Here is a 26,371-nt window from a genome sequence, read left to right as displayed (position 1 = left end):
TTAATTTTTCAGTTTTTGGACAGCACAAAATGAACTGTTATATTTTTGTACATTTAGAACTTTTGTATCTTTCTTTGATCTATTTTAGGCATGGGTCTAGCAGTGATATAGTTGAGTCACAGGGTATACATTGATATTCTAGAACTAGAGATGCTTTCTAAAACACTTAAAATAATTGGTTATCCAGCTTCTGCTTGAATACATGGCAATAGGAATCCTACTAACTCTGGATCAAGACCAGTCTATTTCTGAGCAATTCTAAAGTGCAATAATTTTAGGTAGAACAATTCTAGTCCTTGTCCATCTGAGAGGTCTTCAAATACTCTAAGATAATTATCATGTATCCCTTAAGTCCCCTCTTTTTCAGATTAAATACCACAAATTTATGGAGCTGGTAAAAAATATTGAATAGAAAAAGCCCAAAGACTGTTTTCTCCAAGTTGAAATACTTCAGTGAAACTTTGATTTCATTCATTAGTAGTTACTCCCACTAATGGTCAGATTGCAAATCATTTATATCTTTTTATTCTGTGTGCTTTGATTTGTGACCTCCCACAAATCTTCCATAGGTGGACCACTAGTTAAAAATCATCCTCTATGTTTTTTACTATTATGTAGGTATCAAAGAAGCCCTCAAGTAAGTGGCTCAATGGAAAGGGCACTTGGACTTGAAGTCAGCAAGATGTAAGTTCAAATCTGGCCTCAATAATTTACTAGGCATGTAAACCTAGACAATTCACTCAATCCAGTTTGCTTCAGTTTCCTCATCTGCAAAATGAACTAGAGAAGGAAATAGCAAACTATGCTAGTATTCTGCCAAGAAATCCCCAAATGGGGTCACAAAGAATTAGACATGATTGAACAACAACTACAGAAATACTAATGCTATCTAATGTCTGTCATTCTTACTACGAGAATATTTCCTTTTCCTGTCATATATCTATATCTATATCTATATCATAGATGTTATCTTTGATGACTTGTACAAGTAACTCTTGTTAATGTACTGTATCCTTATTATGTCTGCCATATGCTTCATCATATCTCTTTCTTTAGTTCAACTTTTTTCACAAATCACAGTCTAAAGACAATCCCTAAAGGGATTATGGTATTCCATGATTTGCAATCATTATCATCATTAGAAGAATATTTATATTAAAGATACATTTTTTCTTCCAAAAAGCAGTTAACAATATTGAAATCACAACACAGTTTCTTTGAATACAAATATTTTTCTTTTCTTTATCTTGCACCATTTTTGGTCACACTCTTTTCACAACTGTACTTTGTATCTATAATCTCACAGGATTGTTGAGGGGGAATCAATTAGATAAATAAGTGTTAAGTTTAGCCTTGTTCTTTTTTCCCTTTCCTATTATCTGTCTGAAATATTTGCACTGATGGACCAACTCAATGGATTTTTCTATTCATTTGTATATGATAGTCTGAAAAAATTTTATCTGCTTGTATTTTCTTCTATTCTTAACCTATAGTTTTGACTGATTGTGAATCACTTCTAGGAGATTCTATCGTATCACAGTTCAGTAGTAAGCAGTATCACCTATAAACAGATGCAACTTGATAGACCATGCTATTTTAGGAATAGCAACATTTTATTAGCTGTCTTGTTTAAGACTGTATTTTGATTTACTCAAAAGTTTTTTAAAAATAACAATCTTTGGATATTGTATTCTCTGTACCATTTTTTTTTTTGACTGTGAAGATATTAGACTTATAAAAACTTCCTAGTTTTTTTTTCTCATTTTTTTCATCATGAGAATGATGAAGAGTTCCAAAAGAGCAATGTTCTTTATTATTGTCCAGGGGAGCAATGCCTTTGGCAACATTGGATTTTTTTGGGAAAGGTAATGTCACGATTATTTTTTCTAGTTTTTTTATATTCCAATTTCTCATATATCTTGACAACCGATTCTTTTTTTTTAAAAAAATAACTTTTTATTTACAAGTTATATGTATGGGTAACTTTACCCCATTGACAATTGCCAAACCTTTTGTTCCAATTTTTCCCCTCCTTCCTCCCCAGCCTCTCCCCTAGATGGCAGGATAACCAATAGATGTTAAATATATTAAAGTATAAATTAGATACACAATAAGTATACATGACCAAACCGTTATTTTGCTGCACAAAAAGAATTGGACTCTGAAATATTGTACAATTAGCCTCTGAAGGAAATCCAAAAATGCAGGCAAGCAAAAATATAGGGATTGGGAATTCAATGTAATGGTTCTTAGTCATCTCCCAGAGTTCTTTTGCTGGGCGTAGCTGATTCAATTCATTACTGCTCCATTGGAACTGATTTGGTTCATCTCATTGCTGAAGATGGCCAGGTCCATCAGAAGTGATCATCATATAGTATTGTTGGACAACTGATTCTTTAACACACTCAAAACTGTATCACACACACCATGAACCTTTTCTTCATGTGTTTACTCTGATTTAGTTCTTCCTGATTTTTTTTTTTTTTCTTTAAAGCATGAATAGAGAACCTTTTTTTCTGCCCAGGGCCATTTGGATATTTATAATATCATTCACAAGCCATACAAAATTATCAGCTTAATGGAACTCAAGCAGTGGAAGGTTGTTGTAGTTGCTTTCAGCTCATCATTGCTGGTGATTGCCTTAGCAAATGATTTTGTGGGTCTTATACATCCCATGGGCTGGAGGTTCCTTAGCCCTGCTTTAGAGCCATTTTTAATTCTTCATTTAGTACTCTGGGAACTGAAATGGTCAAAGCTGAATGTTTAAGTTATGTTGTCATTGATGAAGAAGAAAGTTTTTTTGCACACAAGTTGAAAAAAATTATTCATTTTTTGCCTGTTTGCTGTCTTCTATTTTGTTTTATGTTTTAATTACTTTGGATTGATCTGGCCTAATTGGGTCTTCTGACATAATTTCTGCAAGCTTGCTTTTTATGAAGTGTTGCTGATTGCTATTTTACCACTCTTCTTGTGAGGTTTTCCAAATTCCAAACACCCAAATTGGTGTTGCCCTTGGCTGCAATGTCTTTTTGCTTGGCAAAGCAATCAAGTGTTTGCTCTCTGAGGCAATTTTTGGGCTCCTCAAGCTTTCTTACAGTGATTATTTTACATTGATTAAGTTTTGGTAGATAAAAATTTTTTAAAAAAATAGTATCTTGTTTTTCCAATTACAAATAAAGATCATTTTTAACACTGATCTTTAAAAGATAGTGAATTCCAAATTTTCTTCCTCCCCTGTGTTTTCCCTAAAAAAAGTAAGAAAGTAGGTTGCATATTTGCAATAATATAAAACATATTTCCATATTAGTCATGTTGTAAAAGAAAAAACAGACTAAAAGGAAAAAAGCTCCCCCACCCCTCCACAAAAGATAAAGAAAGTGAAAATAGTATGTTTTCTATCTGCATTTAGACTATCAGTTCTTTCTCTGGATATAAATAGCATTTCTTATCATGAGTCCTTTAGGATTATTTTAGATCATTGTATTGTGAGTAAAACTAAGTTATTCATAGTTGATTAGTGCATAATGTTGTTGCCATGTACAATATTCTCTTGGTTCTGCTCTCTTCACTTTGTGGCACTTTAATCAGGTTTTTCTGAAATCCTCTTGCTTATCATTTCTTATAGCATTGTAATTTTTCTTACATCTATGTATCATAGCTTGTTCAGCCATACTCCAATTGATTCGGCATCCTCTCAGTTCCAATTCTTTGCCATCACAAAAAGAGCTGCTGCAAATATTTTTGTCCATATAGCTCTCTTTTCCTTTCTTATGATCTCTTTGGGATATAGACCTATTAGTGGTATTGCTGGATCAGAGGATCAGTTTGATTGCCTTTGGGGCTTAATTCCAAATTGCTCTCCAAAATAGTTAGATCAGTTTACAACTCTACCAGCAATGCATTAGTGTCCCAATTTTCCCCACATTCTCTTCAACATTCATCATTTTATTTTTCTGTTATATTAACTAGTCTGATAGGTATAAGGTGGCACCTCAGAGTTGTTTTAATTTGTATTTCTCAGTAGTGAGTTAGAATATTTTTTTTCATATGTTTTGATATGAAAGCTTTGATTTTTTAATCTGAAAACTGCCTTTTCATATCTTTGACCATTTATCAATTGAGGAATGACTTTTATAAATTTGTCTCAGTTCTCTATATATAATTTGAGAGATGAGGCCATTATCAAAAATTTATTTTCCTTTCTCCATTCCACACTTTTCAGTATCAAATAGTTTGTATGGATAAGCCATTTTGAAACTTTTGTGATCCCACATTGTAAGAACTGATCATTATCCTTTCTTCTAGATAGTTAATTTTGATTTTTGTTCTATTGAAATGGTGGTCATGATGCCTATATTTGTTGTCTGATATCCTCTAAGTTGACTTCAAACCAATACTGATTACCTTTTGAGTCTATATTCAGCCAGTACCAAATTCACCTATATGTATGATCATTTAGTACATATCTTTAGCAGATGGAGACAGACTTACTAGATGCCTTGCTGAAATCCTCATGTACTACATTTCTGACATTTCTCTAGTCTATCAATCTCAAAACTTTGTCCAAATGAAAAGAGATGAAAGCATGAATTGTTATTTACCTTTAAAATGAATTTATCTAAAGATAAATTTCCATTTTAAATCTTTGGAAACTCATGATAAAATAAATCATGGGATATGATTTTCTTTAGTTTCCATCTGTCAGCTTAAAAAAAATTAACTGTTTTATTAAATTTTAAAGATAAATCATGATTTAATAAAATTATTACCTTAAAGGAGGATTGAAGAGCTATCAAACCTATTAAGGAACACTAAGCCGAAGTAGTATATTAAAGGCTTTATAAAAATGAAAAGTAAATTTTATTAATTAAGTTTGTGATGTTTCCCTGAGAAATATAAGATGTTTAACTTTTAAAAAGAGGACAGGGATTGAAAATAAATTTTTGTCTGTCCTAATAAATCATCCCTTAAGGAACTATCTAATATGCTAGAGTCTTCCTAGTTCTTTTAATATTGTGAAAGTAATAGTATTTGGGCTGTTTGTATCCTTTGCCCTTTCTACATGAATATTACACCTTTTCTAACAATGCATTTCCTTGGTGTCTTTTAATTCACTGTCAGGTATTATTATGTACTATCATCTATTTAAACCTATCATATCGTACAGTTGAAAGAACAATGAATCTGGACTCAGTTGACTTTGATTCAAATCATGTTTACTATTTATGACCTTTGGCAGTAAGAAGCCTCTAAGTTTCCTCCCAGCTTTAGGTATAAGATCCTATAATCTTGTGATCTTGTTATCTTTTAGGTTATTTGCAATTTTGATTCTTTGAAAATAATAGTTAACATTTATATAGTACTTTAAGATTTGCAAATCACCTTAAATGTATTGTCTCTTTTTATCCTCCAAACCCTGGAAGATAATCACTATTATCATAAACATTTTGTGGAAGAAAAAAATTAAAGTAAACAGCAGTCAAGCAATTTTCCTAGGGTCATACAATCAATAAGCATTTGAAGCCATATTTGAACTGTTTTTCCTTGAGATCCAATTCTCTATCCACTCTACTTCGTGACTATTTATACATGGAAATTTTGCTTTTATATGATTAATAATTATAAAGTATCAGCATGAGAATATTGATGTTAAAAATGAATTTTTGTGCAGGGACTGCTTTGCATCATTTAAAGTGATGCATAGTTTATCAAATGTAGTCCATCCTACTCTTCTATTTAATTCTGGATCCAGTTTATTGTCCTTTTGTATTGCCTTTTCATAATATGTACTGAGTAACCAGGTGTACTAATTGCCTTTTGTAATAAGGATAATTATATTTCTTCATCCTCTTGATTTTTCTTGTGTGAATTCCTAGGTCATTCTCTTCAGTAGCTGTGGATTTTGTTTATGAGACTCAGTAGCATTCTAGGGCACAATGCTGTCTACAAAAAGGAATTCTTAAAGCTCTCATTATCTGTAGGGAATCTTTCTTCTATTTGTTTTCTTTACAGGACTTCCTTCATGGTAGTGGTAAACACAAGGCACAGTGGTAAACAACAATTTAGCAGAGGTCTTTATGTTTTATTCAACATGTATGGTTGCAGATATTAAGGAATTTTTTGTGATTGTAATATAGCATGATTCAAATTTTGTTAGAAGAAAACCTTATAAGTTCAGTTTTTGTCTACTGAATAAAATAAAATACTTTAAAAATAATTAACACAACTAGGCTAATATTCTTTGCTTTTTTTTCCCCCTGTAAATTGTTTGGTTGTAAACATATAGTCTATTCTGGAAAATATTGTGTGAAAGGCTTTTTATTATTGTTTCTTATATTTTTCATCTTATTTGAGAGAAGACTTTCAACAACATTTCAGAGAAATGACAAAGTAAACATATGTCAGTGGTTGCTGATGTCTATTTGATAGCTTTTTTGTGTAATAAAAAGTTTGTAATTTTCCCCATTCATTTGCTGTCTTCTTTCCTTTGAGATATTAAAAATGTTTCATGAATACTTTCAAAATTTTTGTTTCTAACATAATTCTCTTCATAGTTGTGGTAGGATCAAGCCATATTTCTTTGCTTCATCTTCTCAAGTACCATTTCCTCTTCCTTATATAGCAATTAGATATTGAGTTTAAATATGATAGCATTATGGTCTTTTAAAAAAAGTTTTATTGGTGTGCTTTATTGTGTATTACAATAATTTACATATTATCCTTACTCCACGAAGAGTCTGTTTTGTTTTTAATCAAAGAAAAACAAATAAGCAAAACTAATAATGTATTGACCTTGTCTAAAAGAGTGTGTAACATTCCACACCTGTAGCAGCCCCCAGCTTTTCTTTTTAAATTTTACATTAAATTTAAATTAATAGGGGCAGCTAGGTGGTACAATGGTTAGAGCACTAGCCCTGAAGTCAGGAAGACCTGAGTTCAAATGTGATCTCAGACACTTAACACTTCTAGCTGTGTGACCCTAGGCAGTCACTTAATCCCAATTGCCTTAGCAAAAAAAAAAAAAAAAAAAATAATAATAATAATAATAAAATTAAATTAAATTACTAGAAATCTGTTTTTATTCTTTTCACTCTCTAACACTTTGAAAAAAAAAGAAAAAATGAAATTTCTTTTAACAAATATTAATAATCAAGCAAAACAAATTCTCTAATTGGTTGTAAACAAATACATATACACATACACACATACATGGCTCATTCTGTATCACCAAACTATTAGATCCCTGTCAGGATTTGAATAATATGACTCATCATAGATAATTTTGGAATCATGGATAGTAATTGTGTTAATCAAAGCTATAGCTTTTCAAAATTTTTTTGGTCTTTATGGAATTGTTATTTTATGCATTTTCTCCTGACTCTGCTTTTTCCTTCATCAGTTTATTGAAGTCTTCCAAATCACCTATTTTTATAATACTGATGTTGCTGCATAAATTTTTTTTCTGGATCTGCTTACTTTACATCAATTCATACAAGTCTTCCTAGGTTTTTCTGAAACCTCACTCTTCCTTATGTCTTATACTACATTAATATTCTCTACACATTCAAATATCATAACTTATTCAGCTATTCCTCAATTGATGGACAGCTCTTTAGTTTCCATATTTTTTTTTTTTTGCTACTACAAAAAGAATTGCAATAAATATCTTTTTTGCATATATTGGACCTTTTTCTATTTGATCTTTTTTGGTTATAGGCCTATAAGTGGTATAATTGGATAAAAGGGCATACTGAGTATGCTATCATTATTTAGGATGATATAACTGAAAGAATTATGGTAAATCTTTTCTATTTTTCATCTATTATTTCCTCTTTTTATTCTTAGTCCAGTTTTATTTAATATTGTTCTTGGATTATCTGACTTTGCAGGATTTTGTGCCAAGCTTTCTGCAAGATCATTTATCCCTTTTATTATTTTTTTTTCCAATGGACCTGACAATTTTTTGCCATCTTTTTCTGTTATGTTTTGTTACTGTCAATGTATGCTACATGAGTGTTTGCTTAGCTGCCATGTTTCTCTACTTGGCAAGGAGATCAAATGTTTTCCAGGTTCTTTTAACCTCCTCATTATAGTAACTATTTGCAATAGTCAACTTCTTCAATAAATGTGAAAAATCAAAATTGAATGTTTTACTTTTATTCCTTTTCCATTCTCAGAGGTAATAATTTGTTTAAATAGGTTTGATTGCAGCTGTTGTAAAATTATACAGTATCTTTTCATCTTAATCCTTTTTCTTAATTTGATATCAATCTTGACCTTTACTTTTTTTTTTTTTTTTTTTGCTTTTTTTTTTTTTCTGAGGCAATTGGGGCAAAGTGACTTGTCCAGGGTCCATAGCTAGGAAGTGGTAAGTGTCTGAGATCAGATTTGAACTCAGGTCCTCCTAACTTATGGGGTGGTGCTCAATTCACTGTGCCACCTAGCTGCCCTTGACCTTTACTTTTTAAAAATTTCTTAATATTTTATTTTTTCCAATTATGTCAAAATAATTTTCAGCATTCATTTTTATAAGATTTTTGAGTTCCGAATTTTTCTTTCTTCCTCTCTTCCTTGCCTCCTCCCTAAAACAGTAAGTAATCTGATATAGGTTATATGTGTAGAATCATTTTAAACATTTTCATATTAGTCATATTGTGAAAGAAAAATCAGAACTAAGGGAAAAAAACACAAGAAAGAAAAAACAACCAAAAATGTGAAAATAGGATTCTTTGATCTTCGTTCGGACTCCATAGTTATTTCTCTGCATGTGAATGATATTTTCCATCATAAGTCTATTAGAATTGTCTTGAATCACTGTGTTCACTGAGAAGAACTAAGTCTATCATTGTTGATCATCACACAATGTTCTGTGTACAATGTTCTCGTGGTCCTGCTCACTTCATTCAGTATCAGTTCCTGTAATTGATTTTCAGTTTAGTTAGTCAGTGGTCTGCCTATGTATAAATAGCTAACCCTGAAATGATTGCCACTTTCCTTCCATATTAATGTATGGTCAGTTAAATTCTTGTGATTATTTGGAATTTATGCTTTATCTAGTGCCTTTCTACTGTCACCTTGCCTACACATCTTTGACTTTTTTCATTCTTATTCACATACTATATTTTCTAGCATGTTTTTCATCATCATCACTCTCCATGTCTATCTTCACAATGAATTCAAATGTCAAAGAATGTCAAAACTTTGGTTTGGCAGACCTTACCAGTTTTTTTTTTTTAATAGAATTTTTCTACTTTATTGGTTCATTCTAACATTGAGAAGATGTTAAACATTATGAAATATCCTTAAGTCACATGTCAGTTTTTCAAATTAGTGTTAATTAGTTCTTTTAAACAGTTTATCTTTAATAGACTTCATTTGGATAATTGTGTAATATTTTCTGTCTTATAAAATACATTTATAAAGATATGTTCTGTTTTTAATTTGCCTAAATTTGCTTCCATTCTTTCCTCCCCTAATAATTACTGTTTTTTAAAGGTAATTAAAGGAAAAGTACAATCTTAAAAGTAATCAATTCATCAAAAAAAAAAAAAAAAGAATCTGAAAACATGCAGTTTTGTTTACCTGTATACTAATCGCCTCAGCAAAAGAATGTCATAAGTTGTCTTTTCAAATCTCTTCTTTGAGCCTATTCTTGTTCTTTTTAGATTGGCAATGTTAATTTTTTTCAGTTGTTTTGTGGATGTTCTTTATTTCTATTTGCATTTTAGTCTCTGGATATATATATATATATATATACATATATATATACACACACACACACACACACACACATATATATATATATATTTGCTCCATTTTGTTTTGCATCAATTCATATAATATCTTTCCATGATTCTCTGTATTTATCATATTCATCATTTCTTAAAACTTGGTAATAATCCATTGTAAGAATTTACCACAGTTTGTTTAGCCATTCCCCAAATGATGATCATCTACTTTTTAATTCTTTATTGCAAAAAAAATTTCTGCTATATGGGGACCTTTATTTCATCACTAACCTTTTTTTGGCATATGTGCCTAGAAGTAGAATCTTTGAGTTAAAGGGTATGGACATTTTAGTAACTTTTTTTTTTTTTTTTTTTTGCATAAGTCCAAATTGTTTACTATAATGATTATACTAAATCACAATTCTACCAATAATGTGCAGATCTTACAACCTCTCTTACATTTACCAATTTTTTCTTTTGTCATAATTTTCACCAGTTCATTAGGTGTGAGGCAAAACTCATTGCAGTTTTAATTTCTAGTGATTTTTAGTGCATTATTGACGATTTGGAGGATCTTTCATATGTTATTAATTATTTTGAGAACTGCTTTGCTCATTTCTGTTGACCATTTATCTGTTGGGGAATAGCTTTTTGTGTGTGTGTGTGTGTGTGTGTGTGTGTGATCCTGGACAAGTCACTTACTTTCTCTTACCTTCAGTTTGATCTGTAAAATGGGTATAATGTCAACTCAGACCTTTTTTTTTTTTTTGAGAAATATGCTTATAAAGAATGTTATAGTATAAATGTGAAACTTCGTTGTTATAAGAAATCTTTAATTATTGATAACATCAGGGAAAAAAGTAACCAGAAAGATGAGTTAGGGATAGAAAGATTGGGCAGCCATTTAAAGTATAGCAGAGGAAAGTTACCTCTGGACTCTTATAAAATTACTTTAATGTAAGTGGACACATCGTTAATGTTTTTTTTTTTTTAATTTTTTATTTTCTTTAAATAACTTTTTATTGACAGAACATTTTTAATGTTAAAACATTCTTTTCCCCATGAAACTTGAAGAAAAATACAATAAATCAAATTACTATGTAAACAGGAATGAACCAAAACTTTTAGTATATGCTAACAGACAAGAGGTCCAATTTCAGATTTTGTTGAAGGCACAAAAAATGTGTAGCCTAGTTCTCGTCACTAAAATTAATCTTGTAGGAAATAGTTAATGTTAAAATAAAACCTGACACTGTGGCATCATTTTTCAGTATATTGGCTAATTTTTTTTTTTTTACTGATTATAACTTCAAGAACCATAAATAAATATAGAAGTTAAATCTGTTATTTCTCTTAAGAAATAGCAATATCTGTTAGAAATCTTAGCTCAAATAATTTCTTTAAATTGAAATGCAGTTTGATTTTTGCAATCCAACAACTGGTGATTACTGTGAATACTAACATAAATACAAAAGAGAAATGATATCTGTTCAGTAAAATGTAATTGATCTATATAGCCAAATACATACAAACTATTATCAGTTAAAGTGAATTTCATCATAGCAGGGTAATAAGTATTATGTAAATAATTTACAATACTGATACAAATCATTTTCAGATTTAAATTTCTTTCATCTTTAAATATAAATTAGGTTGTAGCTAAATAGGGATTTCTTTTAAATATAAAAATGATCTTTGAATATTACTCTTGACTTATTCAATTGCTTTTTATCACAAACTTGTTTTATAATTTCTGTAGTAACATAAACTATACTTTATTGTGTAATTACTCACAATTGCATATTATACGCATATAGTACACTGTAGCATTCTATAGATAAACAGGTATATAATAGCTTGCATCATGTGATCAGAATTGTTTTAAATAATTAAATTATTCTTCAACCTAGATGAGAGTAAAGTTCTAGCTTTCACCTTAACCCACTTTTTTGTATTCTTTTAATGTTCCGTTTTTATAATATAATTGTTCCCATTTATCTTTTCCTACCCAAGTTTTGTTTTTACCGTCACCCATCATACACAACTTAGCCCCAACCTTTCTTTCAAACTACCTTACTAATGACAATTTTTTTCATATATATATATATATATATATATATATATATATATATATATACACATACACATATATATGTATATGTACATATATGTACAAAATTAATAAACAGTTTTACCTTAATGAGTGAATTATAATTAGATTTCAATGTTTTCTTCATATTTCTTCTGGATCTTTTATTTCAAGTTCTGGTTTTTTTGTTGCAAATTACAACTGAGGTACTATTTAAATTTGTCATAGTCCAAAGTTTTTCTAGGTTAACTTGAACTTGGGATTTAAGTTAATATTAATTGTAGGTAGTTGTCAAAGTGGCTTGTTTTCTTTTAGAGTCTTGGAAAAAGAAATAGGAATGTCCTATCATTGTTATCTTGCATTATTTTCTAGATTATATATGATATTGCCTAGCATGTTTGCATAATGAAAAGACCTTATTTATTATAGTGTGTGTGTGTGTGTGTGTGTGTGTGTGTGTGTGTGTGTGTGTGTATATTTGAGGGTTTTAGAATCATAGTTAATTTTTTTTTAATTTTTAAAATTTTTTTAAATTTTATTTTATTTTATAATAACTTTTTATTGACAGAACCCATGCCAGGGTAATTTTTTACATTATCCCTTGCACTCACTTCTGTTCCGATTTTTCCCCTCCTTCCTCCACCCCCTCCCCTAGATGGCAAGCAGTCCTATATAGGTTAAATATGTTGCAGTATATCCTAGATACAATATATGTTTGCAGAACCGAACAGTTCTCTTGTTGCACAGGGAGAATTGGATTCAGAAGGTAAAAATAACCCGGGAAGAAAACAAAAATGCAAATAGTTTACATTCATTTCCCAGTGTTCTTTCTTTGGGTGTAGCTGCTTCTGTCCATCATTGAGCAATTAAAACTGAGTTAGGTCTCTTTGTCAAAGAAATGCACTTCCATCAGAATACATCCTCATACAGCATTGTTGTTGAAGTGTATAATGATCTCCTGGTTCTGCTCATTTCACTTAGCATCAGTGCATGTAAGTCTCTCCCAGCCTCTCTGTATTCATCCTGCTGGTCATTTCTTACAGAACAATAACATAACATTCATATATCACAATTTACCCAGCCATTCTCCAATTGATGGGCATCCATTCAATTTCCAGTTTCTAGCCACTACAAACAGGGCTGCTACAAACATTTTGGCACATACAGGTCCCTTTCCCTTCTTTAGTATTTCTTTGGGATATAAGCCCAGAAGTAACACTGCTGGATCAAAGGGTATGCACAGTTTGATGACTTTGTGGGCATAATTCTAGATTGCTCTCCACAATGGTTGGATTCGTTCACAACTCCACCAACAATGCATCAGTGTCCCAGTTTTCCCGCATCCCCTCCAACATGTTCATAGTTTCAGTGAGAATTTCTTGGTATTTATAAATACTAACAGGGGTCCTCAAACTTTTTAAATAGGGGGCCAGTTCACTGTCCCTCAGACTGTTGGAGGGCTGGACTATAGTAAACACAAAACTTTGTTTTGTGGGCCTTTAAATAAAGAAACTTCATAGCCCTGGGTGAGGGGGATAAATGTCCTCAGCTGCTGCATCTGGCCTGTGGGCCATAGTTTGAGGCCCCCTGTAACATGTAACTTGATGCTGTTCTAACTCTAAATACATTGTATGCAAATTTCACCTTACCCTCAAAAGCCAAGAAATTAAAATGTTAAATGTGAAATAGAAATATTGAATGAATATAAACTTCTATAAAAAATAATCACGACTCTCTAAAAGACCTCTAATAGATTCAACTAGTACAGAAGGAATAAATTATTGCTCTTTGGAGCTTATGAATTCTTTTAGTTTATTAATTATTTAAGATGAAATAGTTCTCTAATTTGTTCTTGGTTATGTTGTCTCTTTTGAGATAGACTTGAAGAATTTGTTGCTGGAGAAAGCTACTGGTCTCTTTTATGCTTTACTTCTCATGAAAAAATTTTATTGGTTAAGCAACTATAGGAAATCTTGATAGAATCAATATCTTTATTTTATATTTCATTTGCCATAATTCACAGGTTTCTTTAGTTGAAGTCATAATTGCATATAGTGCTGTGTCATCTTTATCTTTCCCCCAATTTGGTGTTATTTCCTTCAGTCAGTCTGTGATTTGACTGCACTTATTGATTTTAACAAAAGCACTTGAACCAGCAAACAAAATATAACCTTGAAGGCTTTTTTAATATAGTGTGTCTCCTACATCTTTAGAAAGAAGACAGATGTGGTTATTTGCTGAGTACTGATATTAGGATGAATGTCAGACAGGGAGTTTTATTTTCATCTAACATGTTTGATTGTTCATGGGTGATTTTCTACATAAAGCAACATTTTTTAAAGCTTTCTGAATGCTATTTGCAATTGATCTGATACTAGATTTAATTTCATTGAAGCTCCATCCATTATTATAAAGTTTTCTCAGAGAAAACCACAGGAATAAAAATAATGTAGATTAACCAAGAAAAAACAAAATGGACAAAAATTGCATGTTGTTTGGGCATACATCAATTGAAGAGTCCATTGTATGTATGTCTTAGATTTGTATCATAGTTGAACAATGGAATGAGTATGGAATTAATTCGGGAAAGGAGTTGGCTTGGCCACATTCAGGACCTTACATGGTATTTTCAGTGATTCCGTGATGTATGTTTTCACAAAAGTCCTTCTCCTTAATACCCATATATTCTTTCAGTAAAATTACATCATTGTGAATATTCCTTTCTCAGAAAAGTTATTATTCCAAATAATCCATAGGGCAATGGAAAGCATAGGAAGAATAAATCATATTCTCAACAATAACTTGCATGTGAAATGTAGGACAGGAGACGTCATTAAATACATTGATGAGTTGAAAAGAAGGTAGATTGGTCAAGAATAATAGATATGATGATAGATTAAGACTTTTTGGGATATCTGCACACATATATTGTATCTAGGATATACTGTAACCTATTCAACATGCAAAGGACTGCTTGCCATCTGGGGGAGGGGTGGAGGGAGGGAGGGGAAAAATCGGAACAGAAGTGAATGCAAGGGATAATGCTGTACAAAATTACCCTGGCATGGGTTCTATCAATAAAAAGTTATTTAAAAAAAAAAGACTTTTGGGATACTCCTACAAATGTAGTAATGAATGAAAGTAGAGAAAATCATATAACCATTCTGAGTCCATTACAAATGTTCATTGCACAGTCTATACTAGGCTCTCAATGCTCCTAGGTAATACTTCTAAACCTTTCTTAATCAATTCACTATCACACTCTCTATAGCAGCTCTTCTATAACATTTCCCCCCATTTTAAAACATTTGATAGTATTTTTTAAGCATTCAGTTTTATAAGATTTTGAGTTCCAAATTTTCTCCCTTCTTCCCTTTCCTTCTTACTAAAATAGTAGGTAATTTGTTATGTTATACATTGCTATCATGTAAAACATATTCCTGTATCAGTCACAGTTGTGAAAGATCAAAAGGAAAAAAAACCTTGAAAAAATTAAGTAAAAAAAATTATGCTTTGATCTGCATTCAGAGTCCACCAGTTTTTTTCTCTGGACGTAGATGGCATTTTCCTTCATTAGTTCTTTGAACTTGTTTTGATTCATTGTATTGTTGATAACAGCTGGGTTATTTATAGTTGATCATAGCACAGTGTTACTGGTATTATGTACAATGGTTTTCTGATTCTGCTCATTTCACTCTGTATCAGTTTTACATCTTTCCAGGTTTTTCTATAATCTGCTTGTTCATCATTTCTTATTGCATGATAATCTTTTTTAAATAAAGCTTTTTATTTTCAAAACACATGCATAGATAGTTTTCAACATTCATTCTTGCATTCCAATTTTTTTTCTCCCTCCCTTCTCTCCCTCCCCTAGACAGCAAGTAATCCAATATGTTAAACATGTGCAATTCTTCTGTACATGTTCCCACAATTATCATGCTACACAAGAAAAATCAGATCAAAGGGGAAAAAATGAGAAAGAAAACAAAATGCAAGTAAACAACAAAAAAAAGTGAAAATGCTATGTTGTGATCCACATTTAGTCCTCACAGTCCTCTCTGGGGATGTAGATGGCTCTCTCCAACACAAGACTATTGGAACTGGCCTAAATCACCTCGCTGTTGAAAACAGTCATGTCCATCAAAACTGATCATCACATAATCTTCTTCTTCCTGTGTGCAATGTTCTCTTGGTTCTACTTACTTCACTTTGAGACTCACATAATTTATGTAAGTCTCTCCAAGCCTTTCTGAAATCATCTTGCTGATTGTTTCTTATAGAACAATAATATTCCATAACATTCAAAAATCATAACTTTGTCAAGCCATTCTCCAACTTATGGGTAGACACTTGATTTCCATTTCTTTGCTACTACAAAACGAGATGCTACAAATATTTTTGCATTTATGGGTCCTTTCTCCTTTTTTATGATCTCTTTGGGATACAGGCCCAGTAGAGACATTGCTGGGTCGAAGGATTTGATAGCCCTTTGGGTATAGTTCCATATTGCTCTCCAGAATGGTTGGATCAGTCACAATTATCTTCCAAATTTTTTCATCTCTCTTCAAATCTCCCATTTACTTCCACTCATTCAGCTGAAAAACCTTCCCTTATTTATTACAGAAAAATATTGAGGTCATTCACTGAGAACTCCCTTTTTTACTTCTTCCTCATTTCATCACTCAGATATCCTTTGCCATTCTTTCCTTCACCCATGTTCCATATGAAGATGTCTCTGCTCCTTTCCATGGCAATGCCTTCTATCTGCAAAATAGCCCCATTCCATCCCATCTTCTCTAGTAGATTATCCCTTCTGTCATCCCCATTTCACTTTTCCCCCAATCTTTTCTACATCCTAATTGCCTGCAGGGAATTCCACTGGCTCTCTCTCCCCTCTAGAATCAAGTATAAAATTTTCTAGTATTTATTGGTATTTAAAGCTCTTCATAATCCGCTTCCTGTTCTCGCTCTCTCTTTGGTCTTCTTGCACTTTATACCCACCTCCCAGGCCCCATATATGCTTTCTTCTAGTGACACTGGCTTCTTTGCCATTCTTCAAATAAGACACCTCATCTCTCAACTTTGAGCATTTTCTCTGTCTTTCCATGCTCTGTCTTCAGTTCTGCCTCTTGACTTCCTTCAAGTCTCAGATAAAATTCCACCTTTTATAGGAAACCTTTTCAAATCCCTCTTAATGTTAGAGCCTTTCCTTTATTAATTATTTCTTATTTGTTCTATAGCTTATTTGTATGTTATTTGTATGCTTGTTTCCTTCATTACATTGTGAACTCCTTGAGAGCAGGGATTATGTTTTGCCTTTTTTTGTAGCCTAGTATTTAGCACAGTTCTTGGCACATAGTAGGCACTTAATAAGTGCTTATTGATTGACTAACTTACCTAATTGTGTTTGATGGTTCCTTCATCTGTAATAGGAATCTTAGGAAGAAGAGAGGGCTTGTTGGGAAATTATAATGAGTTATTGTTTGTACATGTTAAGTTTAAGAGGTCGGTAGGACATGCAGTTAAAATTGTCCAGTGTAAAGTTGGAAATAGGAAACCAAATATCTAGGCAAGGGTCCTCAAACTATGGCCCTCAGGCCAGATTCGGCAGCTGAGGACTATTATTCCCTTCACCCAGGGCTATGAAAGTTTCTTTATTTAAAGATACACAAAACAAAGTTTTTGTTTTTAGTATAGTCTGGCCCTCCAAAAGTCTGAGGGACAGTGAACTGGCCCCCTATTTAAAAAGTTTGAGGACCCCTGAAAGGCTAGATAAAAAGATCTGAGAAATATTAGAATAGAGATGATAATTCAATCCATGGGAATTGAAGAGACCACCAAATAAAATAGCTTAGGGGGAAAAGAGAAGTCACAGGACCGAGCTTTCAGAGATACCCATAGTTAGTGGGTGTAAACGGATGAAAATCCAGGAAAGAAGCCTGAAAATCAGCTGAACCATAAGAGAATTATTCCACAAAAACCTAGAGAAAAGAGATTATCAAGGAGAAAGGGAATGGTTGATTGTACAATGGCTCCATATTACCTGTAGTATCAAATATAAAATTTTGTGTTTAGCAGCAGTGTACAATCCAACTACACTGATTTATTTTCTGTTCTTCAAACACAGCAGTCTATCTTCTAATTCTATTTCTTTTCACTGCCTGTCTTCTATAACTGGAATGGTTGTCATCTGCCTTTCTGCCTCCTGGGTTCCTTGACTTCCTTCAGACCTTAGCTCAGATACCATCTTCTTAAGGGAATGTTTCTCACTACTGGTGTTGTCTCTCTGAGATAACTTTCCATTTATATTATATTTCTCATACATACATAGTTTATTTATCATTGTCTTTTCCATTTGAATATGAGTTCCTTGAGGACAGGGATCTTGTAGTTAATTTTGGGTCACACATTAGATGGTAAGATCTTATCTTTGTATCCCTAGTACTTAGAATTATGCCTGACATGTGTCATACAAAACTGGCAACATAAAACATTACATAATAATTGAATGACCAGCATAAATCCAATACTATGTGAGATACAAGGATAGAATAGAAATCTTTAAAGTACAGATTTATGCACATTGGAGTGAAAACACTAGTAGTATATTTACTCAGAATTATCTACTTCCAACTTACCCATTGGAATAAATTCAATGTTTTTGGTGCTGTAGAGATTATAGAAAGGCAGTTGCAATTTATGGTCTTTATGAACTAAAATATAGTTATTCCATGTATAACTTAATATTTAGATTCTTTTAGTATATTATGCAATACATAGACCTCAGTCTAGTTAAAGAAAATTATAAAATGCCTTTTTGTTAAGGATATTATACTCTTATTGTCTTACATTTTAAAGAATTTAACAGGCTCAAACATAGAAACATGTAAAAAGAATGAAAATTTATATAAAAAATTTATATGTCTCTGTACTCATTAATATACCTGTTGAATTATATACAAAACCAGGATGATACATCATGCAACCTAGTTGGTAATAGGAATAACCATTGTCTCTTAAAAGGCTTACAAGTACAAGTGTCCTTTCATCTCTTACCAAATCATTTCTAGAATTAAGAATTTATAGTCTGCTCATAAAGTGGTGAGTGCTATGCAAAGCATACATAAAGAATCCTTCCCTTCTAAGTACTTAACAGAGAAAAACAGTCAACTAATTTAAAACAGACATCAATGTATACTTTTAAAATATATATATAAAAGTGATGCATGAAAGGAGAAAGAAAGCTATGCCTTTATTATAATCAATAACATTTTATTTAATGTTTGTCAAGCATTGACTTTGTGCTAGAGACTGTAGAATGTATAAAAGACAGAACCTTGGTTTTAGAACAAGTCTCTGTGGTTTGGCAAACATTCTGTGATGCTCTTAAAGGATGAGATTTATATTGCTCATTTATGAAATTTATATATCCACATTACATGCATACTCCCCTGTGATATAAAGCATTGGTGAGGCTATGAATTACAAGATAATTTCTTTCATGTAACATGGATCTGTTTAGTATTACTTTCTACATGACTTTACCCCACTTTCATGTGAAAAAAATTACTGAACATAAAATCTTTTTGAAACCTTTCACAGTGTTGTTGTGCCAATCACTAAAATATTTGAAAAATGAACCATAAAGCAAACTTATTTTGGACTCAGCAATAGGTTATCCTTGAGAATATTAACTAGATGTTTGTTGAGGAGGGGAACGTTGGAAAGAAGGAGCAAAAGAAGAATGAGAAATACATAGATGGCAGTTTGTGTGTGTGTGTGTGTGTGTGTGTGTTGTGTGTGTGTGTGTATGTGTGTGTGTGTGTGTTTTATGGAAGGGGATAGAAAATGAGAAAATTATTCCAAATAATAATTATAATAACAAGCAAATAACTGTGAAAACTGCTGGTTGACATTTTATTCAGAAATATGGATATCATTTATTTTCCATTCATGGGTAGCTTAATACAACCATTTGTAACCAGTGAACTCACTTTTGCTCTGTATGTAAGGTTATAAAAGCATTTGACATCAACAAGAATTATATGTCTCTGTGTGTATACCTTTTATTATGTGAAGGATAATCAGATCATCCGTGACTCCAAAGACAAGTGGGACATACGTATAATAAGTTGCAATGGATATACATAGTGTGCATATTATGGTTTAGGTTGGAAACTAGGTAAAAGTGGCCTAACAATAATTCATCAAGCTCTTTGGGGCTTGCTTAAATACTCTTTCTTTTTCCTGTACTGTCAAAATAAGAAACTATTGCTGTTTTATGTAGCATGACATGGAAACCAAAATAGCATCTAAGTGAATCTTCTGAAAATATATGCTGCTCAGCCCCAGGAAAATAGCTCGAGAAGTATTCTAGACTGCAACCTCTCTCCTGCCCCATCAAAATTCTTAGAAGCAGTAAATTCAGCATGGGAAGAGAAACATTGAAGAAATCCATTATAAGGTCATTGTTACAGAAAAAGTGACTGAAGAGTAGTTTAACAAACTAGTATTCCAGGTCTTTCCTTCCCCATTTCCCAGTACCCCCAGCTCAGGACCATGTTGCCTCTGAGTATCTCTGTCATTAGTGGAGGTTGTAGATTTAGGCACAGACTTCTGAAATTAACCCCCTAAGGGACCTTCTCCTAGGAAAGGTTGAGGCCCTATTTTTCTTGGTTTTTCTCATGCCCCAATCCTATATCCATACTGGCTCAGGGCAGCTCTTTCTTCTCTGTGGTTAGTCACAGACTTTTGCTTTGGCAGTTGGCTAGAGAGCTTGCTTCTAGGGCAGGTTAAGATCCATAAATCAAAGCAACCACAAAGCTCAAGAGGAAGGAAAGTAAGTTGCTGTGGAGTAGTGTGGGGCCTAGATGACAACATAGCAACAGCAGAAGAGGCCCAAAAGGGCAGTGCTATTTACATCTAGAGTAGTGCAGAGGAAGAAACAGGAAACTAGCAAAAAGAGGTAAGTATGGAAAAGAAATCCAATTGCAAAGACATCTTACAGTGCCGCCTCTCCCTTAGCAATGCCCCACATCATCTTTAAGCAAAGATTAGATGACCATCTCTATGTTATCATGGGGATTCCTTAGTGTAGGATTTGGAGGAGTTGGCTGCTCAGGTTACTTCCAGTTCTTAAATTCTATGATTCTATGACCATCCCTCAACTTCCCTTTCTTCTTCCCTCTCTCCCTTTCTTCCTTACTTTTTTCTTCCTTTCTTTTTTTCTCTCTAACTTCCTACCCTTTTCCTCCCTCCTTCTTTTATTTAGGTTTCCCTATCTTTCCTGGAATGGAAGTAGAGAAACTACTCATAGACCCAATTAATATGTTAGTTATGAATTCATATATTAGCTTTGACCAGCTCCATTTCTAACCTGAACAAGTTCATTTCTCCTTGGACAACTTGGTAGACCTGATTCCTAGGGCCTTACCTTTTGATATGTTAACACTTGATTCAGCCCACTGTTTTCAGAACATCTGAGCTCTAGAGGTCTATCAGGTTTGCTCCCTGGTAGCTAAGATCACAGATATACATTGCCTCAGCTTTACTTTTATTGACAAAAATTTTTTTTATCAAAGGGAATTGAATCAAAATCTCCTGAAAGAAGGTGAAAGTATTACAAGACTCATGAAACAGTGCAGCAATCTTTAGAACAATCAAAAAATTAAGTGAAAATGATAAAGATAAATAAAAACAGAAATTAGAAATCTCTACCATAGGGTTGAGGGTTAAGAATAATAATGTGCAGCTGAGAGGGGAGAAAAGGGAAAAGGAGTTGCCAGGAGCTTCTAAAAAATTGGTAGGAGGAAAGTCTTTTGACACCAGGTTTCTCTGCCTCCCAGTGCCTAATAAGATCTTTTCAAGAGATGGTAAAAAGGGAAGGTTTTTAGCAGCCCATATGTGCTAAGGTCCAAAAATCCCAACATGTTTAACAAGAGACTAGAGAACAAAAGACTTTCTATAATGGTAATCTCTCTGAAAAAGAGTAGTAGAATCGGAATGCCAAAAATGCAGAGGAATGAAGAAAATTAATAGAAAAATTTAAAAAACAAGTTTGGAAGAATACTTAATATGATAGAGCTACAAAACAAGAATACTGAACTTGAAGATAAAATGTGAAGAGTTTATAAACCTACCAGAAAAAAGACAAAGAAAATCTGAATATCATATTTTAAGAAAAAAATTTTTCAATAAGTCTTAGATGCAGATAGCAATGTACATCTTTAAGAGACACCACAAAAACACTAATAGAGACAAATCTGAAATTTATCTCCCCAAGAAACATTATAGTCAACTTTTCAAAACTAAAATATCAACATTTTTTAGGGAGGAAAACCCTTTTTCACTTCAAAGAGAACAGATAAGAATAGCACAATTGAAAGTGTCATAATTAGCACAATAATTATAGGAGATTTCAGTATTTCCCTCTCAAATCCAGATAAGTCCAAATACTTTAAAAGAATAATATGAGCCCATAGTTATAGAATTCCCCTGTTGTATTAATTTAATGATTCTGTCAAAATAGAAATTAGAACGTCTGTTATAAACTTCTTGATGAAATCACACTAGCTTTTTTATAAACCCTCTAAACTTTTCTTGATGCCCACTAACTATTCTTTAATAATTCATTCTAGAATTTTCCTAGAAATTAAAGTAAAATATGCTTTTTAGCCTTTTTGAGGTAGGCAGATGTAATGTTCTTAGTTTGGTTTTCTGGAGGTCTTTGGGGCAGCCTTCTTTTCATCAAATTAATCACTCCAAGGATAGCCAGATGTTAAAGTCCAAAAGTCTTTATTGTCTCCTTTGCCTGGTGCTCAGCTAGCTTTCTCCTGGCCTTCAGAGGGAACTTGGTTTCAGTGGAGAAAATGCAGGAGGATAGACTAGCCACCAGGAGCCTGACTAAAGATGGAACTGAATCTCTGAGTTCCCCTGACTTATATGCTCTATTCTAAGTATAAACCAATCATTATATCACTAGGAAACCATTATTTGTTGTAAAATTAAATCAATCATACTGAACTTAGAGAACTATTAATCACCCTGCTAAACTAGATAACCATTGTTTCATCAATTCCACTGACTTGACACCTTGTAAGAATCCTTGTTTCAGAGTTCTGGCCCATAACAAGCAGACCATTCAATAGGCCATTTTAATTATTCAGACATGTGGTAATAAGATCCTGTACCAGGATAATAGCATTCTTAGAGGAGAGAAGTAACCATATGAGAAATCTTAAGAAGATAGAATTGATGGGATTTGACAACAAATTAGACATGGTAGGTTGAGACATAGTGAGGAATCAAGTTATCACACCAACAGTTGACCCCCCCCCCTCCAAGTGATTGGGAAGATGGTAGTATTAGAAGTATCTGGAAAAATGAAGAAGAAAGAAGCTTGGAAACATAATGAGTTCATTTTTGAACATATTGAATGTGTCAAGTGATATGTTAAATACTAAGAAAAGGAATTCAAATAAGGGAATTCAAACAACTCCCCCCACCTTCCTCCCATAATACTACTATACTTAGAATGAAGCCTTAAAGGTGATTTAATTGAAAAAAAGTTCAAAATTTTTGAAAAAATTATATTTTTTCCCAATTGTATGTAAAAACAATTTTTAACATTTGTTTTTAAAATTTTGAGTTCCAAATTTTTCTTTTCTACCCCCTCTTTCCATTGAGTTCTCCCAGTTCTTTCCCTAGTCTTAGTATTTCCCTTAATCATTATCCCCAATTCACAGTATGCATATATATATAACATGCAAACAATTATGTACTATATATATAGTACATAATTGTTTGCATGTTGTCTCCTTTATTGGGTTGTGAACTTCTTAATAGTTTTTTAACCTTTCTTTGTATACACACCACTTAACATTCAGTAATATAGGTTATACATGTGTAGTTATGCAAAACATTTCCATTATAGTCATGTAAAAAATAGACAAAAAACTTCAAAAAATATATAGAATATAAAAAGTATGCTTCAATCTGTATTCAGACACTATCATTTCTTTCTCTGGAGATGGATAGCATTCCTCATCATAAATCCTTCAGAGTTGTCCTGAATTACTGTATTGCTGAGAATATTAAATCATTCACAACTGATTATCCTATAATATTGTTGTTACTTTGTACACTGTATTTTTCACTTTGTATCAGCTCATGTAAGTGTATCCAAGTTTTTTTGAGAGCATGCTGTTCATAATTTCTTATAGCTCAATAATATTCCATTTTAATCATATACCACAGTTTATTCATCCATTCCTCAGTTTATAGGCATCCTCTCAATTTCTAATTCTTTGTGTCAGAAAAGAGCTGCTATAAATGTTTTTATACATATAGGTCCTTTTTCTTTTTGTTTTTGTCTATTTTGGGATGTAGACCTTGTAGTGATATTGCTAGGCCAAAGGGTATGCATAGTTTTATGCCTTTTGGGCATAATTCTAAATTGTTCTACAAAAAGATTAAATCAGTTCACATCTTCACCAACAGAGTATTAATGTCTCATTTTCCCCATATCCCATCTACATTTGTCATTTTCCTTTTCTTGCCTATTAGCCAATCTAATAGATATGAAGTAGTATCTTAGGATTCTTTTAATTTACATTTCTCTGATCAATAGTGAATTACAACTTTATTTCCTATGTCTATAGATAAATTTGATTACTTTATCAAAAAGTGTTAATTTATTTTGATCATTTATCATTTGGGGAGTAGCTTTTATTTTTATAAATTTGACTTTCTATTGTTTTTCTCTTTATCAGAGAAACTTATTTTAAATTTTTTTTCACATTTACTTTTGCTAACTGCATTTTTCTCCATTCTCTTCTCCCCTTTATTCTCTTCTCTTTCCTTTCATGTTGTCCCTCCTCAAAAGTGTTTTGCTTTTCACTACTCCCTCCCCTAATCTGCCCTCTCTTTTATTATTTATCTCCCCATCCCCATCCCTTTCTCCTCCTACTTTCCTATAGAGTAAGATAGATTTTTATACTCAATTGGTGTGTATGTTATTCCCTTTTTGTATAATTCTGATGAGAATAAGATTTACTCACTCCCTCTTCTTCCTCTTGTGTGGGACATAAAAAAAGACCCTTTCCCCAAATGACTACTCAGAGATCACTCAAAGTAGAAAACAGATTGTTTATTATAGCATCTCATGAGAGGCAGGGCAGTCCCACTGAGAGATAGAGACTCACAGTAGGAGGCCCACTCACTTGAGAGTATGCACAGTTTTTATACATTTCAGACAAAGAACCCCAGAAATCCCACCCTCTATATGTTACTATTGGCTACATAAGTCTTTATTCCCTTATTTGGCTAGTAGAATGCAGTAAATGAGATAATGGTATAGCTCCTTCGGCCATGTATACTTTTTTTTTTTTTTAAATAATTGTAACTTTTTTATCGACAGACCCCATGGCTGAGTAATTTTTTCCAACATTATCCCTTGCACTCACTTCTGTTCTGACTTTTCCCCTCCCTCCTTCCACCCCCTCCCCCAGATGGCAAGCAGTCCTATACATATTAAATATGTCACAGTATATCCTAGACATATGTGTGCAGAACCAAACAGTTCTCTTGTTGCACAAGAAGAATTGGATTCAGAAGGTAAAAATAACCCGGGAAGAAAAACAAAAATGCAAATGGTTTACATTCATTTCCCAGTGTTCCTTCTCTGGGTGTAGCTGCTTCTGTCCATCATTGATCAATTGAAACTGAGTTAGATTTTCTCTTTGTCAAAGAAATCCACTTCCATCAGAATACATCCTCAAACAGTATCGTTGTTGAGGTATATAATGATCTCCTGGCTCTGCTCATTTCACTTAGCATCAGTTCATGTAAGTCTCACCAGTCCTCTCTGTATTCATCCTGCTGGTCATTCCTTACAGAACAATAATATTTCATAACATTCATATATCACAATTTACCCAGCCATTCTCCAATTGATGGGCATCCATTCACTTTCCAGTTTCTGGCCACTACAAACAGGGCTGCCACAAACATTTTGGCACACACAGGTCCCTTTCCCTTCTTTAGTATCTCTTTGGGGTATAAGCCCAGAAGTAGCACTGCTGGATCAAAGGGTATGCACAGTTTGATAACTTTTTGGGCATAATTCCAGATTGCTCTCCAGAATGGTTGGATTCGTTCACAACTCCACCAACAATGCATCAGGGCCATGTATACTTTTAATTCCTTCTTTGAACAATGGAATGTAGTGTAGGCCTTATTTAAAATCATATGACTCTGGAGAAGCTGAAACTGAGGCCTCGAGCTAATTTAACAATTACTGATCAATATGTGCTTGAGCTGTAAGTTCTTCACCTTTCCCATACAATCTCCCTTGTTACTTATAAACATATATATATATATATTTTCTCATGAAGAACTAGGATTGTGGTCAAATTCAGTTAACATCTCTACATATTGCTAGTTAATCTCCTCATCCAGATCACCCTCTGCTACTGCTTCCTATCCCTCTTTTTGTAAAATCATCATTTTATTAGCATCCTCTGTATATAATTCTTGACAGTGATCTTTGAAGTAT

The sequence above is a fragment of the Antechinus flavipes genome, chromosome 1 (assembly GCF_016432865.1).
Source record: "Antechinus flavipes isolate AdamAnt ecotype Samford, QLD, Australia chromosome 1, AdamAnt_v2, whole genome shotgun sequence".
Lineage (NCBI taxonomy): Eukaryota > Metazoa > Chordata > Mammalia > Dasyuromorphia > Dasyuridae > Antechinus > Antechinus flavipes.
Note: the sequence above shows the minus strand (reverse complement) of the source record.